Source organism: Erpetoichthys calabaricus, chromosome 1 (assembly GCF_900747795.2).
Source record: "Erpetoichthys calabaricus chromosome 1, fErpCal1.3, whole genome shotgun sequence".
Taxonomy (NCBI): Eukaryota; Metazoa; Chordata; class Cladistia; order Polypteriformes; family Polypteridae; genus Erpetoichthys; species Erpetoichthys calabaricus.
Genome location: NC_041394.2, coordinates 141,794,309 through 141,821,830, shown reverse-complemented (window position 1 = coordinate 141,821,830; position 27,522 = coordinate 141,794,309). Strand labels below are relative to the sequence as shown.

Sequence of the window (27,522 nt, the reverse complement as noted above, 5' to 3'; positions counted from 1 at the left end):
TTCTTGGAAACAAACATATATTAAAATCAGCTGTCCAAATCCTGAATGGAAACAAATAAATAAGCACAATGCTTTTCTGTGGTTGCTGCATGTACAGTATTGCAGTGGTAAAGCTGTCTACCAGCACCAGAATTCCAGATTATAATTCAGTGATGGATACCTTCTTTCTGAATTTGCATGAGTTTGAGTGCTAAGGAAATTAAAGGGTGGAAATATGTAGCATAATGTTTTAGACAGTTTTATGCATGTTTAGTTGGTGATATGCATCATTCTCTATGCTGAATGTTATAATTAAGCACATATTCCCTAAGGCCACGTAAAAAACCTCTGTATTATATCAATGGAGGAAAGGTATGCATACTGGAGCAATACTAAAAAAATCTTCATTTCAAAATTGCACCATGCTGCATGATGGTCATTCTGAAAAGAATGATTTAACCCAAAACATATTTGGATAGATGCACTTCAGATTTGCAAAGTCCATTTAGTCATTATGTGCCAACTTGCCAATAATTTGGAGAGTAAAAATGGTTTACTAAAACAGATTACTAAGTAAAGCAAAGGATTTAAGCAGATGGTGCTGGATGAGATCAAAAAAAGGCACAAAACTGAAGTAACAATGTCATGGAAGACAAAAAATATTTAAAATCTGCTAACTTCCCCATGACCCATCCACTGTTAGTCTCTTGTGTCATGTCACATATAGGGTTATACAGCGGTCTGGCAGATGTCACATATCACCTTTAAACACTTATTTGTGTGTGCAGTGGATATAGGAAGTTAGTTTTTGTGAGTGCAGTGAAAGAATGAGGAAACTTTACTGTATCTCTGACGTGAAAGATTGTTGTGAGTGTCCTGTGAACCTTAACGCTATATCTAACAAAGGAAACTACCGAACTTCCTCTAATAACATCTACAAGGTCAGTTTTCATCTCTTAAACCCTACTTGGCAAAAGAGTCTCTAATCTAAATAATCAAAGAACTCACCACAAAGCAAAGATTAAATTGAAATGGAAACAACAAATACACTGAAGATTAAACTAAACTAAGAATCACACAAAAGCAATAGACGTTCTAAGCACAATGTGAAATTGTGATACATACAGATGGACGCAAGCAAAATCAAAACCAATAACATTTATTTATGTAGCACATTTTCATACAAATTATGTAGCTCAAAGTGCTTTACAAGATGAAGAAAGAAAAAAAAATACACAAATAAAATTAGGCAGTACTAATTCACAAAGAATAAAGCAATGTCCGATGGCCAAGGAGGACAGAAAAAACAAACAAAAACAAAAAAGCTCCAGAGGGCTGGAGAAAAAAACAAAATCTGCAGGGGTTCAGAGGCCATGAGACCACCCAGCCCCCACTAGGCATTCTACCTAACATAAATGATCTCAATCAGTCTTCATGGTTTTCAGGCTTCACGTGGAAGAATTAAGACGATGATAGAAAAACATCAAAAAAGCTGACCACTTTCCAGTAAAAAGGTTAATATACTTTGAAGGATCCTACTATTACAAAATGCTAGTAGATGATTGACTCTGCCAGCCTTTTAAATAAATTAGAATAGTAAATGGGAATGGGGATTTGTTTAGCTGTCAGGTGTGACTATTGGACAAGAAAAAGATGACAAAATACAAAATATACTAGTTGAAGTAACCTCTCTAAAGAATGCATTTAAAACAGTAAATTTTCTTTTTGTGAGAGTGCATGTTTTGTTCCCACATTAAACATGAAAATTTATTTAATTCATATTTAGGGACTGTATATTGTTTCACCCTGTGGATTAGCATTGGAATGATAAATATTTTAAGTGCAGCCTTCCCTTACAAAACATTTAACAAATTTCTTAAGTTTCATATCCTTAAATCACATTCTAATTTTATTAAACAACTGTGTACTCTGCCTTTTTTGGTTACAAGTGGACAAATGGCAAGCCTAATTTTTTTTTCCTTGGTATTTAAACTTATCGTACCTTTGTACTTTATAGTACATGGTTTTGATTAGCTTGTTTTGATTACTACAGTATGCCAAGTTAAATGTAAATGTATGTATAGCAGTTACTATATTATTGTATTGTTTTGCCTATAGTGGTATTTCCAGGGTAATGTCAAAAGAGACAAAAAAAAGAGTGTTGAATGAAAATTCAGTTTGTTGGGCTGGAAAGACAGGGAGAAAGAAAAACTGGGAGAAATATAGTGAAAAAAAGAGGTATGAGGGAGTGATTGCTATAAGCAAATGAGAGCGGAGTGGGAATCAGTGGAATTGAAGTTTAAATTGTTACCATCTGCAAGTAAGTCTGACATTGTATTCTGTGGTTGTTATTTTAAAGGAGTTTTCCATTGCCCTAACAATAGGAAAGTGAAAAGGAGCTTGTTTATACATAATACAGTATGTATGGTTGTCTAAGCCATATTTATGCTTTCAGCTCACTGACCACAGCCAAGTACTAATTACTGATTATTCATCACATCTGGCCACACATGTGATTTAAAATGTTGTGGCTGAAGAATGCATAGTTGTATTGGCATGCACAGTGGGACAGTTGGGTTCCCCCCTAATAAAAATTCAATTTGCATAGTAACTTTCTTCTTTTGTTTCAAGACTAGACTTCAGCAACTCAGAAGACTAATAATAGGTAAATGCATATGTCATATGTTATGCAGTTACATCCAAACCTGTAGAAAACCTTTATGTAGCACTTTGGCAGTTTGTTCTTTTAATTTAAACAAAGATGAGAATGATATGACCTTCAAAATATCTGGCTTAGCATTGGAGGGATGCTTATGAGGCATTTTCACAAACAACCAGGTGCAAGGTCTAACTTGGTTTTGTTTCCATTTAAATTATTAAATTTATATTTAACACTTCACTGCAGATGGAAGACTATAAATAAACATAATTAAAAGGGTAAGTTGTAACTGCTTATAAAAATCAATCATAACAAAAGTTCAACTGTACATTTAATTTCAAAAAACCTAAGGTGCACAATGGAGACTCAATGCCAGGAAAATAATCATGTAGCAAGTTAAACTAAAATTTAGAAATGCCTCAAAATCAATTTCAGACATCTCAAAATATAAATCATGTTTTAGTTATCTACAAATCATTTTAAAATATCATTTAGTATGTCTGGCATTAATGCAGATTACTCTGGACAGCCATACTGGTGGTACTACCAATATATTTCTCTGAAGATGAGGTTTCATGGTGGATAATTTTACTCTCAAACAGCAGAAGTTCAAGAAGGGCATCATGGCAGAATGCACAGTATCTGTGGTCCTGTTTGTGACTGACATGAACCTACTGCTAAAGGCAGGCCAAGTGCAGTGTAAAGGGCCAAAAGCAGAAAATGGCACAAGACACCCAGCCTGCAAAGCTTTCTTGGATGACATAACAGTGATCACTCCATCAGTCCAAGGAACACAGTGGATCCTGCACTTGCAAGAGAAGATGGCTACATGGGTGCAGATACAATTCAAACCAGAAAATCAAAGAGTCTTAGTATCCTTAAAGGAAATCTGGCAAGATACATCTTCAGCATTCAAGGGAACAAGATTCACAAATCAGAAAATACAATGCCTTAGAAAAAGTTTTGACAGTAGCAACCTCAAAGATACCAAGCATCACCATAACAACTAGCCCAAGATAATTGACAAAAGCCTACCGCTTGATAGGTTAAAGATGTGATGCAACCAGTTCGGGATTATACCAAAACTGCAATGCCACTTTGGCTGTGTGATATCTCCATGGCCCAGGTGGAAGCAATGGAAACCAAAACCTGTAAACCAAATTCTGACAAGATGTCCAAAAGCACTTGGAGAAGGCTGTTATCGGACTGACACACAACAAGGTGCCTATAGAAATTGCTAAACGGGTGGATCAACAGGGAATCGAATCCAATAAACACCAGAGATCACCACTTGAATCATCAAGTTCAAAGGGTTGCATATAAGTCTCCTATAACAAGAACAATTGCCTAGAAGCACCATTCAGTTCTGCAACAAGCTTTGGATTGGAAATTGTGTGTGGACTTGGGAAATAAACTTGTATTTCCAGAAGAAATGGCAATAACTTCATTTCCTATCAGATTTGATTCTGCTATCCTGGAGCACAAAAATCATCCTGATGGTTGAATTCACAGTGCCCTGGGAGGACAGACTGGCCATTTCCCATCAGTTAAAAAAAACAAGTATCAGGGCATGATCAATGAAGCTCTTGTCATAGGATTGTGCACAACATTACGCTATATTGAAGATGGCTACCATAGATTCTCAGCAACGTTAGTGTGTTTTATTCTGAATGTTGGGTGGGAATTTAAACAGCCAGCTGAAGGAAGCCACTAAGTTGATTGCAACAGCAGCTGAAATCAGCTCAAAATGGTTATACTAACAAGAGCCCATAGTTGGAACCTTTCTGCAGGTGAAGGCTAACTTTTAGTAACTCCTACTGTAAATATTTCACATATATGGAGCTCATATCTGCTCTAAATGGCAGGGCAGTTGGACTCTGGGGTACTCTTCTTTTCAGAAGTGTACCAAGAGACGTTTTTTTTGAGAGGAGAGTGAATTAGGAGAGTCAGAGTCAATGGTACTGTGGTGCTTTCCTTAATTTTGATTTTAAGATAAAATCCATCTTCAATGTCAATCCTTTTTTTAATATTCTTAATCGAGGTGACTAAAGGGTCAAGAGGCAGGTTGATCTGTTCCCAGGCTGTTGTGACAAAAATACTACAACTGTCTCTAAAGGCAGACACTGTCTAATAATAGCTCAGAAGAATGTCATCCAATGATATTAATTTTCAGAGCTTTGGAAAGCTTGCAGAGCAAGGCCACAACTCCATTGATCTTGACTGAGATATCTATGTATCGCCAGTGACTTCTATGGGCTGTTTTTATGTTGTTTTGTGTTGTGTGTATTGTTTATGCCCAAACTCAATTTTGAATTAATATTTTAATTGCGATTTTTCTATACAAATTCAATAAAGTATTATTGGTTGTTGTCAGTACATCACAGTTATGCAAGAATCGACCACGTCTGTTATTGATAATACTTTTCTACCTTCTATTAAATCTTAAATTTATGATGCCATTGCCATTTCTGACCATATTCCAGTTCTTACGATGCTCAAATCATTATGCACTGTAAGCTCAATTTACAACTCCTGCCTTAATCCATTGCTAATAAACAGAGCAAGAGTCAATAACCAGAACAGGTCACAAAAATGGAGATGAAACATTAGACATAAATATAGTCAAAGACAGAAACAGTTCATAACCAGAAATCTTTTTTTCTTTCATGGCAGATAATAATAATAAGAGGTTTTTAGTGCGTGTTCAGAAAGTTGAACAACTGCTATTGGGTTGGTAACCAATGCTTAAAATGTCGGCACCCACAAGAAAAATAAAATTACACAGCAGTAGAATATGATTAGTTTTCAACATTGTTAAAAACACAGAAACAAAAAACTAATGTAACTACTAGGTTCATTGGTGTTTAAAACCACCAAAAACGTTGTTTAACATATTTAGGAGGATAAAGAAATAGCCGTAAAAATTTAAAACAAAACCCAGATCATCACATTTAACACTAGAATTACCAGAGTCTACGAAAAAACTCGTAGATCCGGCCCACCTTAAAACTGTTCTCAGCTCTCTTTTGTCTTCTAAATGTGCCGATTAACACGAGCAGCTAGCAGCCGGCTATTCCATCCCCCTCCGCCGCAGAACGTTCACTAAGTTTTCCCAGCTCATGCCTTGTTTGATTATCTGGGAGCGACTGCACTGCTAGAGTTTGAGTGGAAATAATAGGTCGCTATTTGGAACACACGCAGTTCATCTGTGTTCCGTTTCTACAGTAATCTGTGTAAACACATTTTTAAAACAAACGTTTTTCATATTTTACTAGTAAATGACAAAATGTAGGCATAAACTATATAATGTATGAAGCCTGAAGTCCAAAGATCAAGTAAACACTTTCACAAAAGGTTCAAGGATAAAACAACGCCTTCCGTGGCGTAGCGGTAAGATTTGTTGACTTGTAATCAAGAGTCCCCGGTTCGATCCCCACTCAATCCTATATTTGCCGTTTACAGTAGTGAGCTCCTGTTTTTGTTAATATTATACAGTACACACATACATTTGGTTTGCGTCTGCATTTATAGGACTTGTAAAAGTTACCTTTTTTTTTTTTTAACTTTTATTCTCTCTAAATCACGACCACGATACATACTACAGCCTCCCCCTAGCCCCCCCCCCCCAGGGATCCTCATTTGAGTTCACATCTGTTAGAACACGTCTTTATTTGAAAACAGAAGTGTCAGATCAGGGGGAGAGTGAACGTGACTGAGAGAATAAAACTGAAAAAAAAAATGCTAACCTTTACAACTACCATAAATTTACACAGGCTGTTACAGACTCAAATCAAATACATGTTTTATTCTATAACTAGTCATTTAGCCCGTTACAATAACGGGCGCTAGAACAGTAGTGCATAAACATTAGTAGGAACAGTCTATATTAAATGGCAAGGAACTTTGACCTCATTCTTTTTGTTGGTCGTATTTTCCTTTCTTTCAGCCTTTCTTTTGTTGATGTTTACTTGCTGAGCTGACCGTTCTTCGTGGGCTGCTGCCGTGTATTGTGTGTCTTTAATTTTCTGTGACAGTAATACTGTCTTGTACGGCTCTATTCAATAAGGGCGTGCACAAAAAGGCGAGCTTCTAAAGGGCGACCTCAATTGAGCGCAGCGAATAAAGGCGTTCGTAGATAATTTAGTTCAAATGGCTCTGGAATATGTGAAGAGCAACAAAGGTGCAGATCTTTATTTAAACGCGCCTTTATTCGCTGTGCCCAATTGAGGTCACCCTTTTGATGCTTGCCTTGCGCCCTTATTGAAGGATGCCGTCTTGTACGTCCGCTGGCTTGTACGTCCGTAATATACCTTTAATTTTCTCTGGCGGTAATACAGGCGTGTGCATCAGTAATATGCCTTTAATGTCCTCTGACAGTAATACTGGCTTGTATGTGGCTGTAATATGCGTCACTGTATTGTGTACCTTTAGTTTCCTCTCGCAGTAATACTGGTTTGTATTTCCGTAAAACGCCTCTAACTTTCTCTGACAGTAATATCGCGCATCGCACCGTGCCCCGCGCATGCGCACTTCACCAGAAGACACCCACACACGGACACCTGGACGCACATAGGGATTTTATATATATAGATAGTAACAATAAGAGCAGATAACTACTCAAAACGATAATTATGGTTAGCTCCAGACTTGAAACTGCGACCTCTTGATTATGAGTCAACAGCTCTTTTTGCTGCACCACCCAAGCGGTCAAGTCAGTGTCGTACCCTAACCCAAGTTCATTTTCTATCGGTTATATCATTGAATAAAAGCGCACTTGTTTTGTTATATGTGTAGCTTTTGTGGAAGTGTTTATTTTATATTTGGGCGTCACTCTTCACACATTATACACTTCATGTCAAAATTTTTTTGTTAGTATTGTAACATGAAAAAAGTTTGTTTTAGAAATGTGTTCAACATTTCTTACATTTCTTGCATTTCCTGTCATCCTACATTTACATAGATTGTTGTAGACACGAAACACACATGAAATGCATATGTTCCAAATAATTATATATTATTTACCCTTTACAATTCCAGGCACCTCACAGCCACATAAAGAGCATTGAGATGGGAGAACTTTTTGCCTGAGTTGATTGAGGCGTTGGGGGGGATGGGACAGTAGGCTGCTTGCTGCTTGTGCTGATCAACACATTTACAAAACAAAAGACACTTCCAAGTTTTCTCATAGGCTTCAAGGATTCTAGTGTTAAGAAGTCAAATTATCTTGTACATTTCTAAAAAAAAACAAACCAGACTAAAAAGGTATCAGAATTTATTGTGGAGATTTTCGGAATTGATCAAGAATATGCTATATCGCCAAATGAGTCACTCAATAAGGAAAAGGTTGGTTCATTAATGCCAATGTAATCTTTTAACTACAAGAAAAACGGAAAAATGTAATTTTAAGCCATTTTATCAAAAAAAGGCCATTAAGTTCTTAGTGCAACAAATACATAAACAGGAGGTTGGCAATGTAATAAAAGAAAACAATAATACATCTGAAAATATAACTGGAAGCACCAAGGACCAACTAACATAACCGTGGAATACTGTAAGTCCTGATATTCCTTGCAGTGTAAAGAGAAATGGGCCCATCATGAAATACAAATACCACAGTTCAATGTCATCTATGCAGAACAGCTTGATAAACCTCCGAGAGTCTCTGAAATAGAAGGTGTTACATACTTATTGTAAAGAAGTAAAGCTTCAGGCCTAGATGGCTATCCATTACAGTTTTATATGAGACAATCAGTTCAGTGTCATTATTGTTAGCATTGTTTAAAAAAACTAGAAAATAAAGGAAGAATAAAGATTTGCTACAATATGTATCACAAAGGCCAATTCCATTATTAAAAATGGTGATAAGATGCTAGCAAACACTTTAGCTAGAAGAATCAAGAAAGTATTTTTGTCTGTAGTATCCCAAGATTAAACCAGATTTAGTTAAACAGATATTTAGTTTCCAATCTCGTACTCTCCAGAGGTGTTACTATCTATAGATACAGACAAAGCCTTCAATAGAGTTGAATGGGACTATTTATTTACCTCCCTGAGCAAATCTGTGTTTAGCCCTAATACATATGCATAGACCAAATTACTGTGCAACTGTTGAGAAAAATCAATCTGCATTAATAATATGAATTAAGATTACTTCAGATTACAGAAAAATAACCAGACAAGCATGTCCACTATCACCAATTCTTCTACGTCTGCCATTGAACCATTAACTATTCCCCTCCATGAGCACTTACAGGTAAAGAGGATCATAAGGGAAACCCTGACAAAGATCTTTTCTTTTTTGGATTTATATTGCACTTTTCTCACTACTCAAAGCGCTCAGCAATTGCAGGTTAAGGGCCTTGCTCAAGGACCCAACAGAGCAGAGTTCCTATTGGCATTTACAGGATTCGAACCAACAACCTTCCGATTGCCAGTGCAGATCCCTAGCCTCAGAGCAAAGATACTATAAAGCACCATATCATCAGCATAAATGGATAGCTCAGATCCACCTATCATTTACACCCACTAGTATTAAACCTGTTAAAAGAATTACATAAGATTTCTGCATTTAAAATGAACTTTAATAAAATTATGATTTTCCTGCGAAGACTCAGGCACATCAAACTTGACCAGATAACTTTTCATTGATTGTAACAGAACAGTTGAAATATCTAGGAATAATTTTCATAAAGAAACATAAAGATCTATTTTAACAGTTTTAGTTGCACAATGGAAGGTACGAGACAAGATATTAATAGATGGTATAAATATTGTCAAAATGAATGTTCATCCAAAGCTCTAATATTTATTTCAGAGCTTACCTACAATATATGTATCAACAAATCATTTCTTTAAGATGTTAGGTTCAATTGTAACTTAACGTATATGGACTTTAAAATTTTCACATATTGAAATGCAACTTTACAGAAATCTAAAGCAGAAGGAGGCATGACTACCTACAGTATCTTTCATTTTGATTAATGCTCTGCAAATATTAAAAAATATTTGTAAAATATGAAAAACTTGGAGAACTCTTCTAATCCAAACTTGATTGTTTTACAATTTAAAAGAAATCCTCTTGAACATCTTTTCTGTATGCTTTGCTCAGTGCTCCTAATAATACTTATAATCAATTTACTAGCAGTCTTATGGTTCATCATTTTGTGCTAAGTTGCACTAGTGCAACAGTATTTGCCTATTTGTGTGTAAGGTGTGATTGTAACAATTTATAGATTTAATTTTGGAGTTAAAAGTGTTTTAAGGTGGCGCCATGAGAACTCCGGTAGACTGAGAAACAATGAGGCAGCTGCACAAGTGCATTTTGTTTGCAACATGAATCAGCCCACTTGGGATGTGTGGAAGAATCCTGGCATGAGGTACTAAGATGACAGGGAACAGATTAAAAGCAAAGCTGTTTTGGTGTAACAGAAGGGTGGGGCAGAAGTGCTGCTAAATAGGTCTCAGGAAATGTCCCGGTGCCTCCTGGCAGTGGCCACAGGCCGCAGCAAGGTTGAGCTTCCATGCTTCAAACCCATGGTCCAGCTGCAAGCCAGGGGGGCTGCCATCTAGCATCCCGGGGGATATAGTGTCCAAAATAAGCTCTCTTTCTCAGTCCATCCATGATGGAGTCATCTTAGCCGTGTAAGGTCCGCGGTGGTCCGCCACATCTGTAGCTGATTACATGTGCAAGAATGGGCACAGATTTTTAGGCTTTCTACTGGGGTTACAGCACATAGAGCAGACTACATAAGGTGCATTTGGTAACTGAAGGAAGTGAGGTGTCCTTCAGAATTGGAAGAGGGAATCCTGGAGGTGTATAAGAAAAGGAAGATGGACAGTAAAAGTAATTCCATTGGCAGTTAAGTGTGTTGCTAGTAGAAAGTGCACCGCAAAACTCTTGAGCAGCTTTGAAAAGGATAGAAGGAGGTGTGCATACTCTAAAGTATCCGCTGGAGCACAGAGAAGTTGGGATAAATGTGGTGAGCAGGACATTTTTTGGGGTGAAAAGTCCTTAGTGGTCCCTGGATTAGCCTGAGAGAAGGTGAAGAGGAAAAGGACAGGGACTGTTGATGCACTTTTGTTTTTGGATTCTGAAAATCCTTGGTGGTCCCTTTTGAGCTGCCTTGATATGGGAGAATGGAATGGGACTAGAGCCCTTGAGGTAGTGCTGGGCGGTATGACCAAAATTCTATATCATGGTATTTTTCAAAATTATACCAGTTTCACGGTATTGGACGGTATTTTTTTCCCATGCATGAGTGGATGTTATACTTCCTTATAAGGCTGGCGTCCTTCAAAATCTGCAATAAGATGCTGCAGATGTTCTACCAGACGGTTGTGCTGAGCGCCCTCTTCTATGCGTGGTGTGCTGGGGAGGCAGCATAAAGAAGAGTGACGCCTCACGCCTGGACAAACTGCTGAGGAAGGCATGCTCTATTGTTGGCATGGAGCTGGACAGTTTGACATCTGTGGCAGAGCGACGGGCACTGAGCAGGCTCCTGTCAATCATGGAGAATCCACTGCATCCACTAAACAGTATCATCTCCAGACAGAGGAGCAGCTTCAGCGACAGACTGCTGTCACTGTCCTGCTCCACTGACAGACTGAGGAGATCATTCCTCCCCCACACTATGCGACTCTTCAATTCCACCCGGGAGGGTAAACGTTAACATTATACAAAGATATTGTCTGTCTGTATACCTGCATTGTTATCACTCTTTAATTTAATATTGTCTATATCAGTATGCTGCTGCTGGAGTATGTAAATTTCCCCTTGGGATTAAAAAAGTATCTATCTATCTATCTATCTATCTATCTATCTATCTATCTATCTATCTATCTATCTATCTATCTATCTATCTATCTATCTATCTATCTATGTTAACCACATTTTCCACTGTAATTACTGGCAAAGAATAACCTATTCCACTGTCATGAGAATTGTACATTGTACAAAAAACATTTTAATGTGCACACAAGTATTAATACAGGTTTGCATGGCCCCATAAAGTGATAGTTTTCAAGAGAGTGGCACTAATGAAGAGAAGGAATCACATTGCATGACAGATGCAGTCATAATATACAGCCTTTTTATTGAACAAAATTTGCAAACAACAAACTAAAATTTTGACAACATATTTTCATCCATCCAAAGAGGCATTTAGACTTCGTAAAATATCCACAGGTGCTTGTCAAAAGTTGTATTGCACTGAACATGTCTTAGAAAAGGAATAAATAATAAATATTTTTTGTAAACCAACTACACTTTGTTAATGTTAACAATCTCTGTAATCTGACACGTTAAAGTGACTTTTTTAAACAACTTTACCATCATTAAACTGCATAATATTTAAACTAATAAATAATAACAATACAATAAATAATAGTGTAACTTCCAGTAATAATAAAATAAAATAAAACTAGTGCAACTTGGTGATGACATCTTTACCAACTGAAACATCATTAAGGCAAACCTTGCTTCAAGCTAAGCTACTGTATATACATAAATAATAAAACTGCAACTTACATTTATAATGTTATTTGTGGTATAGCCTTACGGAAGCATATTAGGGCTACGTTGAAGAAAAAAAAATTACGGACACAGTGAAGAAAAAAAAAACTATATGTCGAGATTAAAGTCGAAATTTCCACTTTATTCTCATAGTTTATTTTGTCATTAAAGCAGAATGTCGTAGACTAAACTTTATCCTTAAATCAATGTTTAATTTACTAGATTTTCTCAAACCCCGTCATAAGTTAATGTAGCACATTAAATGCTTTGTGTTAAGTGTTCCCCAACCCAGTTGTTAATCGCTATGCGCTTCTTAAACTGACTTCCTCTGCACTAAGAGGAGGCGCCAACAGCGATCACCGCACAGAATACATTCACTTCATGATATTTCTACTCTCTGAAAATGTAGAATGCTAAGATAAATTTTCATGATGAAATACATTAAAGCATGTATTAAACATGCATGGTAGTGCTGCTCCCTCGCAGTAAGGGTTCCCCAGGTGTACGTTCAGTGTAGAGAACTTTATGGCAGGTGTGATGAGGCTCCAAAAAACTGGATGTATGAATGGGTATCACACGGGTTTAACTTAAATATTGTGTAAATGTTGTGTTTGTGATCTGGTGGTTGGAGACACGAACACAGAATTCAATGGATGTTCTTCTGAGTGGGCTTTCTTTATTGCATGCGTGCTGTCTCTGTCTGACATACCAAACCCGCAGTTCCTATCTTTCCTTTTTCTTTTTCCACATAACCAATCACCACATGATAAACGTCTTTGTGAAATTAAACCTAGTTATAAACCTAGACCACGGAGTGTTCAGAACTTTAAAAAAATTTTCGTTATACATGTTTAATTATGCCATTAATCAAAGTACAACTTGGCTTGAAGTATTATCCAGTAATACAGAAACAGTATTCACACATTTGAACATAATGGTCCACATCCGACCTTTTAAAACCAAAGTATCTACAGACAACAGATATGGCTCCTTTTTTTGGCAAAAGTTCTTCTGTGTCATCAGGTTCAACTTTATCGTCTGCTACAGCTTCAGTTTCAGAATGTTCTCTGTCCATTTTCACTGTTCAATACCTCTACTAACGCATATTCTCTGTTGCATTTGTGTTTAGCGGTGCAGCAGTGAAAAAGGTCCTCCCTTTAATAGTTTCCCGCTGCGCCACGTTCTGAACATTGTTTAAGCTATTTAAACCGGTGTTGCGGTATAAGAAACTTCCATATCATAACAAAAATAAAAAACGTTTTTTGGTATGAACCGGTATACCGCCCAGCACTACCTTGAGGTTTTTGTTTGTTTTTGGGAATGTTTTCTATTTATTTTAGTACTTCTAATAGCACCACACTCTATGGCCACAGCAACAAACTTATCAGATCCGTAGAAGAAGAATTTGTAGTGAGGGCCAGGGAAGTGTTGCTGTATTGAGAGTCGAGACATCCAAAGGAAATGGGGTGTGGACTGAAAAAAAGTGGAAAGCTAAATTAAGCTGTTATGCAGGTAGGGTTGGAGCTACATCACAAAAGGCTGGTGGGAGTGGTGACTTGAGGCAGAGTTGGACTGTGTTTTTCCTTTTTTTTTGCTGCTTTAAAAGCTAGTAACATTCCATACAAACAAGTCAAACTTAACAAAACTTAATTAATTTCAACCCCCACCCAAGAAAAAGAGAGGAAGGCCAACAGCCACAGTAAGAAAGAGAAAAGAGGGACGAGATGCTTTTGCCCCAATATAAAAGCTTATTCTAAAATGTTACTGATTATACCCTGCCAGGTTTTAAAAAGGTTTTAAACAGATCCTCTAAGTGAGAATTTGATTTTTTCCAATTTCAAGTAGTATATAACATCCGTTACGTACTGACTTAAAAGAGGTGGGCTAGCATTCTTCCAGTTGAGCAAGATAAGTCTATGTGATAAAAGTCAAGTAAAGGCAATTATATTTGGTTTGTCCTTCTCTTTAAACCCATCTGGGAGTACACCAAACACAGCTGTTAATGGATTAGGAGTGATTGTGACATCAAAGCTGTCTGATAGGCATTTAAAGATTTTCATCCAGAATGATGTTCATTTTGTTCATACCCAAAACATATTGTCCAATGAGGCTGGAGCTTGACTGCAACGTTCACAGGTTGGATTTTTCCCTGGAAACATTTTGGATCATTTTAAACAAGACAGATGTATGTGAAAAAAGACTTTAAGTTGAATAATTGAATGCTTTGCACATATTGTGAATTTCCCATCGGGATTAATAAAGTATCTATCTATCTATCTATCTATCTATCTATCTATTGAGCTAGAGTGATGATGATGATGATGCATTTTATTTATAGGGCACTTTACATTAGCAGTAAATCTCGAAGTGCTACATAAAAACTTTAAACAATGGCAAAGCAAGATAAAACAACAATAATTATAGCATTCTTGTTAATAAGCTTTCCTAAACAGAAAAGACTTTAGCTGTTTTTTAAAACAGCCCACAATCTGCTGTGTTCTTAGGCTCTCTGGTAGGGCATTCCAGAGCTGTGGAGCAGCAGCTGCAAAGGCTCGGTCTCCCATTCTATGAAGTTTGGTCACAGGGGGGCGAAGGCAGTAGGTATTTGCAAAACGGAGGTTTCTTACAGTGGATTGTAGTATAAGGAGTTCCTTGAGATATTGTGGAGCATTTCTATGGATACATTGGTGAGTAAACAAACAGAGTTTGTATTTGATGCGGAGATGGATAGGGAGCCAATGAAGTGAATTCTGTGCATGGCATGCCTTTCACTCATTTTCTGAAATGTTCAGTAAGAGATACTTTTCCCTCTGTACTCTGGGATCATTGAAAGGAAGGGATTTTAAAATGTTTTTATATATTATAGAAATGCTTTCTGAGTCCTCAAGACTGATCAAAATTTCTTCTGAAATAGAAATAGGTGGGAAGTGAGGAAAATTGGGGAGATTTTGTTTAGTAAAGTTTCAAATTTGGTAATAGTGGAGAAATTGTGTTGATGGGAAGCAAAATTTGGAGTGCAATTGTTCGTAGGATGCAAAGACATTATCTATGTAAAAAATCTCTAAGTGAATTAATCCCAAACGTTTTCCAAACATTAAAAACTGTAAGTCTGACAGGGTGGAAAAAGATGGTTATCATGTACAGGTGACAGAGATAAAAGCTTCTCTACCTTGAAGTGCTTCCTACATTGGTTCCATATTCTGAGTAAATTTATGACAATTGGGTTGTTAGTATATTGTCAAGTTTGGGTCACAAAGTTGCACAGCAGAGTACGGACGGTTTTCCAAGGAGTAGAAACTTTATTGCTGTTCAGGCAGATACAAACACAAGTCTCTTTTAGAGGCGATCTACCCTCGCAAGGAACAGCTGTCAAACTTGACGCATCGGCCCAATTCCTGGTCAAAAGAACACAAAATCTTCTTTATCAAGGGGGTATAGCGGCTCGGAAGCAGTGGCTGGAGCAAAAGGAGCCCGGGGAAAGAGAGACAGCAGAGTGAGTCACAGGACGGCCGCGGCTCAGTCTTTTAAATGTTCGAAGCTCCACGCGAGGAGCATGTTCCACAACATGCCAGCATGCCTGCAGCAGATCCCATAAAGAGGAGCTGAAGAGTGTGTTTATTTCCTATTGAAAACTGTTTAAGAGGGGGTTTCTGAAGGGCGGCCGCATTCCCCTGCAGCAGTGGTCATAATATTGACGATAACTTCTATTTACTAGGGTACAAAGCAAGGAATATTAAGAAGTACTGCAGGATTTTATTTCTATTTGTGACCAAGCCTGTGTGTGTTCATCTATTTGTGTCAATGTCCAGGTTTTTATAGCTTGTATATTTGCCACCCAGAAATAAAATTGAAAGATAGGTAAGGCCATGAGACCATCTGGTGTAGGTCATTGTAGGGTTGCCCTTTGGATGCATATATGTTTTAAATTCCAAATAAATGAAGTTATAATTCAATATAATTTATTAAAAAATTATTTGTTAATGTGTATGGGGATGCTCTGATATAGAAAAACAAGCTTAGGGAGAGACTGAAGGTGACTGTAGCTCAGGATATGAGAGCCATCAGGCCAGAGTAGCTAGTTTGTAATATGGACACAAGTCTGGGTTTGCTTATTTCAGGCTGGGTTATTTGGAGGGGGGTTTATAATGCTGAACGTCTTGAAACATGCAATGATTCCGGGAACATCACTGAAGTTGTGTTCAGAAGTATCAGTAGATATATTTGTATATTAACTATGAATTTATGATTGATTTGATGTGATTTTTTGCTTCACTTCAGCTGATATTTTGATGTCACCTGTTTTTAATTAAGAACTGTCAACTTTTTGTACCATCTTGCCTGTGTTTCTCACACACCCTAGTTTATCATTTATCATTGGTATGACTACTTGATGCACCATGGTTGAGCTGTTACAAGATACATGGTAGAAATAAATACACATCTTTTATCTATTTCCCCTATACAGGATAATCACCTTTTTCTGCCTTCCTACACTGTTCAATATATGGAAATACCTGAGGACTATGACACTTAGAGATCTCCATATTGATAAGGCATTTGCTTCCTTTGAACAATTAAGCTCCAAATTTAAACTCTGTAAACGTTTTTATTTTATATACAAATTAGACACTTTGTTAAAAACATTCTACCCAGTTCCCCACACCTTTTATGAATTTCTGTTTCTGAGACAACACTGGCTAGTCTGGATAAAAACAGAAGCAGCATCTACAAAATACATATACAATTATACTTTACTAATCTTAAGGAATGATAGATGGTTCATAAAATACTGTACATTCTAGGTCAATATGTGGCAAGCATGCTATAATTCAACTAAACATTCATCAATCATATACAGTATATATCATTTAAACTGTCTAAAATCAACACAGGTCAAGACCAAACATATGAAAGATATCATCAACCACCTGCATTGCTAGGTGACATTTTTTATGGAATATCATACACTTAAACCATTTTGGGTAAATTTTCTGTGTATCTCTCAGATAGCCTTGGATCTAAAATCACTTCTAATACTTTAACAGTACTATCTGGAGTAATACCAGATGACATAATAATATCCTATGAAAAATCAGTTGTAATTTCCTGTACTACTCTACTTACATTCAAGACTTACTTTGCTGTGATGGAAGAATTCCAACCCATCTTTTATAATTCAGTGGGAAAATTATGTTCTATATTATCTCAAATGGGGAAAATCACTTCCTTTTTGAAAATATGTTCAAAACTTTCTTCAGAATTTGGCAAGAACTGATTATCATTCCAAAGTAACTTATTCTAAAGTGAACACGCTGGGCTTGTGCTTAACTTTTTTTACTCTGTTGGCTGTTACAAACATCTTTTAAATGCAACTCTCTATTTATGTTGCTGTCTTTGCCAGGATGGAGTTTAATAACAAGTTGTTTTTGGATTGTTTATAAAGTATACTACACTTTTATCAATCTGCTCGAGATATGTTTTGTTATAATGTATTGCATCCAAATAAACATTTTTCTACCAATGTAGAGTAAATAAAAATTACAAGAATAAGGGACATACTACAAGTTAAAAGTTTTAGAACAACTGAGTTTGTCCAGTTTTTCTTCAAATTAAATCAGTTCAAATGCAAAGAATGACCTAAAATGGTGGAAAGGTAAGCAGTAAATTACCACAGGTTTAAATTTAAAGTTTAGGTTAACAAAAACTGAAAAAGGAAATATTAGAATATTACAAATGGGTCTTTTCAGGGAAAGACTAATAGGTTACAACCTACAAATGCTCTGCAGCAATTAAAGTACATTAAGCCTTGCAGACCAATTACTTAAAAACCCTCTGTCTGTTACTACACCCTCTGAAGTACTACTTGGACAATGTTACACTGTAGAAAGTTGTGAATTCCAGTGGTAATGACAGGAAAACAGCAATTAACAAATGAAATGTGACAGTGCCTTATTACCCTTAGAAGTGTAGACCTTTCATTTAGAGTAACAGCAAAAAAATAAATAAATAATTCCAAGTGCCAGTGAGTATGGTGTCCTACACAATCCAAAGTCAATTGGAAACTGGAAGAAACTCTGATAGGAAGAGATCTGGCTGACCCAAAGTCACAACTCAATGAGAAGACAATTTTCTGAAGGTTTCCAGCTTACATGATGGGAACCTCACAGCACAAACAGATTCAACCACAGCTTAACAGTGGTCTAAAAAAAGCAAGTCTCAGTTTCTACATCAAAGAGGAGAATTTGTGCAGCAGGTTTGACAGGGGGAGTGTCTGTAAGAAAGCCATTCCTTAAAGGACAAATAGGGCCTTGAAATACTGCAGACTGGAAGAAAGTCTTATGGACCGATGGATGCAAATTTGAAATCTTTATTTCATCACGCAGGGTGTTTGTACACCATTGAGTTGGTGAAAGAATGGTCCCTCAGTGTGTGACACAAACTGTCAAATATGGAGGAAAAGTGTGATGGTCTGGGGTTCTTTTACCTTGTTTTATTTCACAGTAAATTGTTTATTAAACTTTCAGGTAGTCTTTCAGGTATACATTGACTGCTGTTACATCATTTTGTTCTCAATGAATTATACATTATTACTCAGTAAAGATTTTCCACTTGAATATTTCATTCATTGAGATATGACGTGATTTAAATGTTCCCCTAATTTTTTGAACAGTGTAAATAAATATACACACACACTTTAGTCTGAACACATACTGGTATGAATATAAAGCAAGAAAATTAAAAAGAAATAAAACTTCTGACATATGAAAGTGGCATTCCTTATACAGTATATATTTGTGCGTAACTGAAATGTAAATGGCAGAAATCTGGTGACAAAAAGAAATAACCATAGGGCAAGGCAGGGCAAGGGCTAAGTCTAAACAAAGGTGTAGTCCGTCTGTACCTGGCTCATTTAAAGATTTGCAGGGAGCTGGCAGCAACATTGTGTGTGGCCGGGGACAACACTGCTTTTGTATTTGAGGATCTGGTACGTAGTGTCCCTATAGAGGATCTAGTTGCTTTCACAGTCTGCCTGCCATTCTTCCGTTTATGACATCCTTGATTTTTGCATATAGAAGTGAGCCCATTGCTGTTTTTCTTCCATAATGAAAATTATATTTATACTTTTTACAAACCTGCAATCAACATTTATTGTTGGGATAGAATTTGAAAGATGCTTTTTCATACTTATTCTACTAAAAATACAAATGATCTATCACTTCAAACTGCAGTGTGCACTGTTCTTAGCTAGCAGTTCTAAGAAAGAAGAGTCAGTGCAACTATTCAGACAGTGAAGTTAGTTCTCAGTTCTGTACTGATCACTCATAAGATATAAGATTATACTATCACATGATTATGACCAAACAACCAACTTGCTGAAAGAAGAATACATTTTTCCTCTTTATAAATCTTAGTGCCCAGCCATCCATTACCTGGCTGAAGGATATGTTGTGTGTGTTCTGAAACAGCTAGAGCGTAACAGTCACCTATTCTGTTAGTGTATAGTACGTAATGAAATGCCAGTTCCACAGCAGAGTGTGTGGCTCCACAAAGAATAAGATAGTTATTCTACAACAGAGTTAACACAAACAAGCCAGTTACTTTGTATTTTCATGTTTGTGTTAATCCTTGACATATTTAAATAACTCAATATGTGGCCTAGTAAATACTGATTATATGATACAATCATGGCATATAACTGGTCTTATATAAAAATGTCCACTGGGGACCAAATAGTGAGATGTGCACAGTGCACTAGGGATACTGGCCACTAGCCAAAGGTTTAGAACCAGACGACTCCTACTAATTTCCAATACATATCTTAACTTATACAAGTCAACCACTAGACAGCATTAAACAGTAGAGTGTAACCGATAATTCTTAAGGTCTGTCTAGTTTGGAACAAGTTGCAATATTCAAGAAAGCAGAAATGGGTTAGTTATATGAAAAGGTGTTCTCTAGAAAGAAAGAAAAAAGATAAATAATCAAGAGCTATATACTGAAAAGAAGGTTATTTTTACATATTTATTTATGTTACATGGCGGCACGGTGGCGCAGTGGGTAGCGCTGCTGCCTCGCAGTTGGGATACCTGGGGACCTGGGTTTGCTTCCCGGGTCCTCCCTGCGTGGAGTTTGCATGTTCTCCCCGTGTCTGTGTGGGTTTCCTCCCACAGTCCAAAGACATGCAGGTTAGGTGGATTGGCGATTCTAAATTGGCCCTAGTGTGTGCTTGGTGTGTGGGTGTGTTTGTGTGTGTCCTGCGGTGGGTTGGCACCCTGCCCAGGATTGGTTCCTGCCTTGTGCCCTGTGTTGGCTGGGATTGGCTCCAGCAGACCCCCGTGACCCTGTGTTCGGATTCAGCGGGTTGGAAAATGGATGGATGGATGGATTTATGTTACAAATGCTTCAACCGAATAGAGATTACTTGTTCTATAGTATCCCAAAACTGTTTGCATCTGTTTCCATATTCTTTGTTAGCAATAAAACTTTGTAGATTGTCATAGACTGACATTTCCACATAATGTATATATAAGTTTTAAATCCCTGTTCTACTTAAACATGGGAAAACTTAGTGCGGTTCAATCTTCTTCTAACTAGTGTCTTAGAAATGACCAAAATAACCAAATGCCCCTTCGGCACAAGATAAAATGTGTAGTTTGATTCCTGGGGCACCTTTTTCTGTACATTCTGTACCTTAGTCATTATATTGTGTATTGCTTTGCAATTTATTGTTTTTGGAAGCAGTACATATAATTACATTTAATTATGATGACTACCTCAGCAATTGTTTTTATGTTAAATTCCAGGCACTCACTGTGGCTATAGGCTTTCGTCCCAACCAACTTCTGCTTTTAATTGGACTCTTACTTTCCTACAGGTACCTGTCATTTGTCACTTAGATTTTTGGTGTCAGTCTAGCTTGAGTTTATTAAAAATGTTATCAGAATATAACATATATATATATATATATATATATATATATATATATATATATATATATATATATATATATATATATATATATATATATATGTTACATTTTGTTTCTTAAAATCATCATTATGATTTTCATTTCATTTTTGAAAGTGTTTTGATTATTTAAGCTATTATTAACTAATCAGCATGCCGATCATAAATTATCATTATTAAGATGTAATTACTGTATACGATCAAACTTCACAGGAAAAGGGTAAATTACAAAGGGAAATTACAAGAAATAAACATTTAAAACTGCAGTAGCTTACAAATACACATTTCTGATTGTCACATAAAATTATATCTCATACTACTATACTTTTTTGAATGCAGAATAAAAAAGAGAAAAGGTGATTAAACAATGAGTTCAACCAGAAGTCCACTACTTGCTACACTGGTATATACTATACAATGCAAAATTAACATATATTTGAAAAAAAATGATCATTTAAATGTCTCCTGCACAGTTACAATTCTTTTACTCAAAATAAAAATTCTACTCCTAATAAATTTGTCATTCTTTTGATTCTTATGTTTTCAATATTTTTACATATAGAAACTAGAATAAACATATGAAATACACTACATCAATATGATCATGCTTGGAATGCAACAGAAAAATGTCCTATGTATCCTAAAATAGAAATATATTTTTCACAAATTAACTGAAAATGGTTGCAATTAACCAGTTTATTTTAAGCCAATTAATTTTAAGCATATAACTGGCTAAAATACATGAACAATGTGATTTCCCTCCATGAATGAGAAGTAAGCAAGCACAGCCTACAGCCATTAAACCAAGAGATAAATCTCTGCAAAGAAAAGAACTACAGCGATCTAATTTGTGCATACCACCTCTTTTTGTTCAAAATTCCCCAGTGCTTTGAATGTACAGTATGAGACAGTCTTGGACAAATGCCCACTGTATTTTGATATATAATCTGATAGCAATGGTGGAGGAGTCTAACGCAACAACGACACTAATCGGAATTTTTCTACTGGAGGATATCTTAGTATTTACATCGAGATGGTTCAGATGGAGATTAAGATGGAACTACACCCATTAAAGTACTTCAGTCCGAATGTGTGTATTTACTCAAATGCGGCTTAAGCATTACCTAGTTAAACAACTCCTCAGGGTCGCTCAGTTCTAGATTAGTGGCATTTGAGCCTTGAGGTTGTCACCCAAGTGAAAAGTGAAGCAAAATCTGCAACAATGAAAACAAAAATATATGCATGAGACACTTTGGAAACGTGTTAAGCTAAAAGAATGAGACACGTACTCTGTGTTTCTGACATTTTTCTCTGAGGTAAGCGCGAGAGAGGCTGTCTTCGTCAAATCAGGGGCTATCTGCGCTCTCACAAGCGAGGGCTGCAATCCTTATTAATCAGGTAGATAGATGGCTGCAGATAATCTAAACATTCACTGACTAAGATAAAGTGAGGCAGAAGTAAGTCAATCTCTTGTCCGTGACTTCGCGTGTTAACTGGTGTGCATGTTTAAGATATAAAACCGGGGTGTCTTTCGTCAATAACGGGCACCCTCTGCCTCTCCTTAACGATGACTTTGGGAATGCGTTCCGTGTTTTTTAGAAACGAATATATGACAATAACGGCCAAGCAAGTGAAACTGACCCAGATCCTCCCGGACGGAGTGTTTGAGGTCACCAAAGCAGCGTCAACTAAGAAATCGTGATTAAAATCAAATAGGTTCTTTGCGGGATCAAGAAATACACAAGTATTTGCGCTCAGGTGTGCTATCTTCGCTCCAAAAGCAACACGAATACACGTGATCGGCTATGAAAAAAGGAAAAAAAAAAAAAAAAAAAAAGGAAAAGTGAAAACGCGGTGCAAATAAATAAGCAAACGCACGCAGACGGGCAACTATGAAGTGTCAAGTATTTTAGTGATCTCCTGGACAAGGGCACGTAATGGGAGAATGAGAGGCTCGCATCCACGAGTAAATCAATTTGTCTCGTAGTAAACTGTCAGTAAGTCTATTCTGTTCTTTGGCGTTCTAACCTGGGTTCTATCGCACTCTGCGTTCTTAAAAAAAGATAAAACTTAACTTTAAACCGCAATGCACAGCATGACATATACACAGTCAAAGAAAGAATAGGCATTAAGGTGTCAACAAAACATATACTGTATCACCATGATAAAAAATTGAAGTAATATGATCTTTCGCAAAATCTAATCACACGTGAACGCATTTCAAGATAGTATTTGTAACGCGTTTAAGCGAAGTCCTCCTTTAAAGAGGACGTAAATAAAATGAATAAGGCTCAAGTTCAAAATAAATAACGTCCCAGTAACAGGTAGTCTAGTCTGTGAGGACTTACCAAGCACAGTTAATGCTGCTCTTCACTAACACGCTCTTCTGCCATTTGCACATCTCTGTTGTGTTGCTAATTCCCTTATCCGAATCGCTCAAAGCTCACTGTCGTCTCCATACGCATCACACAGTGAGCTGTTCCTGCGTGGGGTGGGAGGGTCACTCCGCGAGAGGTTCGCCACTTGAGTTCTTTGTGTATTAAACTGTCACAGCTCCTTTCAGAAGAATCCCACTGCTGGGTCGCAGAGCTGTAAACTCACAGTCCAGCAACACGCGCGCTCGCCCTGGAGTCTCCTACCTAATCTCCTTTTCAGTTCAAAATATTACTATATAAGTGAGCGCGCTCCCGTGGTCGCTTGCGTTCGTTTTGTGCAAATGCAAGCACGTGTGCGCGCCACTGCAATCCTTGCGCTAAGGGTTCCAGACGTGTAGGCGCTGGACTCGTGAGTGAAGGAAGATCCAGTCTGGCAAACTTTACATCAGGCATGTTTGCACAGTTCGGTTCAAGGCTATCTTGTTAAATGTTTCTGGCCAGACATATTTCTGAAGGTTTTTTTTCTGGCCAGGGATTTGTCAATTCGAATGGAAGAGACGCCCGAATTTCGGAGGAATGCTTGTGCATAAATTTAGAATGTAACTGAAAATAATTTCGCTATTTAGAAGTGCTCTAAAAAGCGCGGTCATATTTCTCTCTTCATTTCTAAACCTTACTTATAACAACCAAAAACAAAATAAGGCGCGATTCAGCCGGTGATATTAGCTTCCCTTGAAATAACACTGCATCTCGAAGCAACAACGAATGTAATTAAAGGATGAACGATATTTTGTATTTAATCGTGTACCAAACTAATACATAGGTGACTGAACATAAACTGTAAGTAAAGAACATTCGTTCTCTCATCCGTTTAAATGGCTTCACCATCCAGTTAATGATAAAATGCCAATCAAAAAGCCATAAACTGCAGTTGGCAGTGACACAGTTAAGCAAATGTATTTTACGCTGCTGTTTTAATAACATTTTAAAATTTAATAGAATATCACCTATATATATACTGTAAAATGCCAAGTCTATCTGTAATGCTAATTCAATGATGTAATCTCTCTCTCTCTCTCAGTCTCTCTCTTCAAATACACTCGTCAGCAATCATGTTTGGGAAAACAGTGCTTCCCAAGCTCACTTGGTTAAGTTTCTTGCCTTCTTTTCTTCAATATCATGGCACAGCTTTGGCTCAAATCACAACGTTCATTTAACAGCTGCATCCTACTTTTTTTACTCTAGTCCAACCACATTTGAAATTTAATACATATAAACACATTCTAGTACAAGTTTGAGGTTGAAGATATGTTTTGAAAACAACAGACATTGTTAACCAATGTTAGTTATTAAACTACATTTAAACACTTGTGCACATGTATTTATATCTCAGAAGACTTTAGGTAATGATAGAGAAAGATCATTATATATTATAGCATGATTTATTATGTACCCATTGCAGCAGGATTTCATTCCAACCAACTCTTAATTGAATACCTAGAAATAAAGTAATCAGTTTCTATGTTTAGCAGTCACATTAGAAAACTGGGTTTACTAGATTTATATTGGAAAGTTTCAGGCATTTTTGTGTGTCACATGGGCATATTTAGTGTTTTGTCTTTTTTTTAAGATTTACATCCTCCTTTTCATCATGGTTTTCATTCTGCTTTTCACAGTATTTTGTTATTTAAGCCATTTGTTTTTACTTTCAGCATTCTGGGTGGTGCATAATATGCTTGTTATTATCATTAACATCATTATCAGTAAACAATTATGGCAGCAAGGTCCACTGGAAACAGATGAGCTACAGATAAATGACAACAAAAGACAGTTAAGCATTTAAAGTAAATGCAAAAGTATAAAGAGTCCTAAGTATATTAAAAATGTAAACCTCACACTACTGCACTTTTATGAATGCAGAATAGGGGAAGAAAAAAAATACCAAATCAGATCAGTCAGAGGTAAAATTCTCACTGACTGTGAAATTTAGTATATACTGTATAAACACATTATGGTAAAAGTTTCATTAAAACTTTGAGGTAAAACTGAAGTTTTGAAAACAACAAACACTTGATTATTACACTAAATTTAAACACATCTGCAATAGCATTTTGTTATCTCAGATGACTTTAGGCAATGAAAATGAATGATCAATTATCAATTGTAGTTTATAATGTGTTTAATCATCTGGTAACTATTGCAAATGATTAGTGTTCTCACTTAGATAAAAAGTGACGCAAGCTTTAGTTTCTATGTTTTGGTGTCATTGGAAACTGGCTTTACTAAATTTATGTAGCAACGTTGCAAGTATTTTTGTATGTCACATGTGGATGTTTTTCATGTTGGTTTTTAAGATTTAAATTCATTCCGTCTTTCAACGTATGTGGTTATTTAAGCCATTTGTTTTTACTGTTAAACATGCCTATACGTATGACACTGTAGGAGCTACAGACTTACAGCACTCAGTGTCATTTGCACTCAGTGTCATTCACTTGGTGTCCAATTTGCTCATCATTATTTGTCATTATTAGTAAACAGTTATAGCAGCAGGCGCCACAGAACAAGGTGAACTAATCGATAAATGACAACAAAAAAGAAAGTAGGCTTTTAAAGCTATGGGAAAATTAATAATAGAATTCCAAATTTCTTATAACTGTTATTTTAACACTACCAAACATTTCTGAATGCAGAATAAGAGAAGAAAAATAGACCAGCTGAGACCAATCAGAGTTAAAGTGACTCACTGATTGTGAAACTGGTTGGAATAAAAACAACCATCCACAATAGGCCCTCAGGGCTCAACTTGAGAACCACTGGCCTAAACTATGAAGCCAGTAACCTAATGCTTAATAGTTCTACACATCAAAGTGAAGTTAAAATTATTTCCTATTGATGAAGCCAGCACTTTGGAGTGGAGTTCTATGCCCATTCTGTGCAAAATTTGTATGTTTGGCACATGTCTGTTTGGGTTTTCCTCTGTATTTTAGTTTTTCCTTTACATTTCACAAGTTGAATGGTGATACCAAGTTAGCCAAGGATGTTTGTGCAAGAGTGGGTCTTGTATTGGACTAGTGCCCCGTCAAAGGTTGGTTCCAACTTTGTGCTGGATGCTGCCAGGATAGGCTATGCCCCCGTGACCTTTTTTTAGATTAATCACATTTTAGAATGTTTTATTTATCATTCATTCATTCATTAATGCCTCAGTTACTATAATTTAGGGTGGGGCTGTAGAGGTTTGAAGCTTATCCTGACAGCAGTTGGTGCAAGGCAGGGCCAACTCTGCAAAGGATTCCTGTCCATCTCAAGCTACACTTACACAGCCATTACTGGCAAAATTTAGACTTTTCATATAAAAGTGACCCCTGTGTCTTTGGAAAAAATATCCATAGAAACTATATATAGAGTTTTTTTTTCCTGAGTGAAGTATGATGTACTTCTGTAATGGGGGTGGGATGTGGTGCCTAAATACTTTCTGGCACCATTTCCAATCCCAAACACATTCATTTTCATCATTACAGATGATCTCATGGATGTTTTCCTAGTACATTTTATTATACATAAGTTATTACACTGGTAGTAGGGTGGTGCTGCTGCCGTATGGACCAAGTGCCCAAGGTCTAAATCCTACACCTGTTCATTGTCCCTGGGAATTTTGTATGTTCCTCTTTTGTATCCATGGGATTTGTTTACCAAGTACTCCAACATTTTGTGTCATACAGTAGTTTGATTGCCAATACTAAATTGCCTGCATGTGTGTGTGTGAATGGGTCCTATGATGGATTGGTGCCTTTTTCTGATCCTACAAGAATAGAATGTGGCACCCTGCCACCTAGAAATGAATTATGTGGATATATAAATGCTATGTTAATTTTAAATGGTTACATTTTGTTGAAATGTTCAGAGTGATTTAAATGTATGCAACATTTGCAATTTACTAACTTCTAATGCTTGTAGCAAACCCCAACTTCTAGGAGACTGCAGAGGTTGCCATGAGATTTGTGTAGCGATGAAGCTGCTAAGTTTTGAAAATG

At 36.7% G+C, this 27,522-nt stretch overlaps 1 protein-coding gene across 1 annotated transcript in view; it reads right to left on the bottom strand.

Moving 5' to 3' along the window:
* LOC114655441 (alpha-1A adrenergic receptor-like) overlaps nucleotides 1–23,850 on the bottom strand; it is a 178,663-nt gene extending 154,813 nt beyond the window's left edge. Inside the window, exon 1 of the mRNA XM_028806434.2 lies at nucleotides 23,465–23,850. The gene's annotated coding sequence lies outside the window, so the exon portion shown is untranslated. The remainder of the gene's footprint in view (nucleotides 1–23,464) is intronic.
* Nucleotides 23,851–27,522: the final 3,672 nt, after the last annotated feature.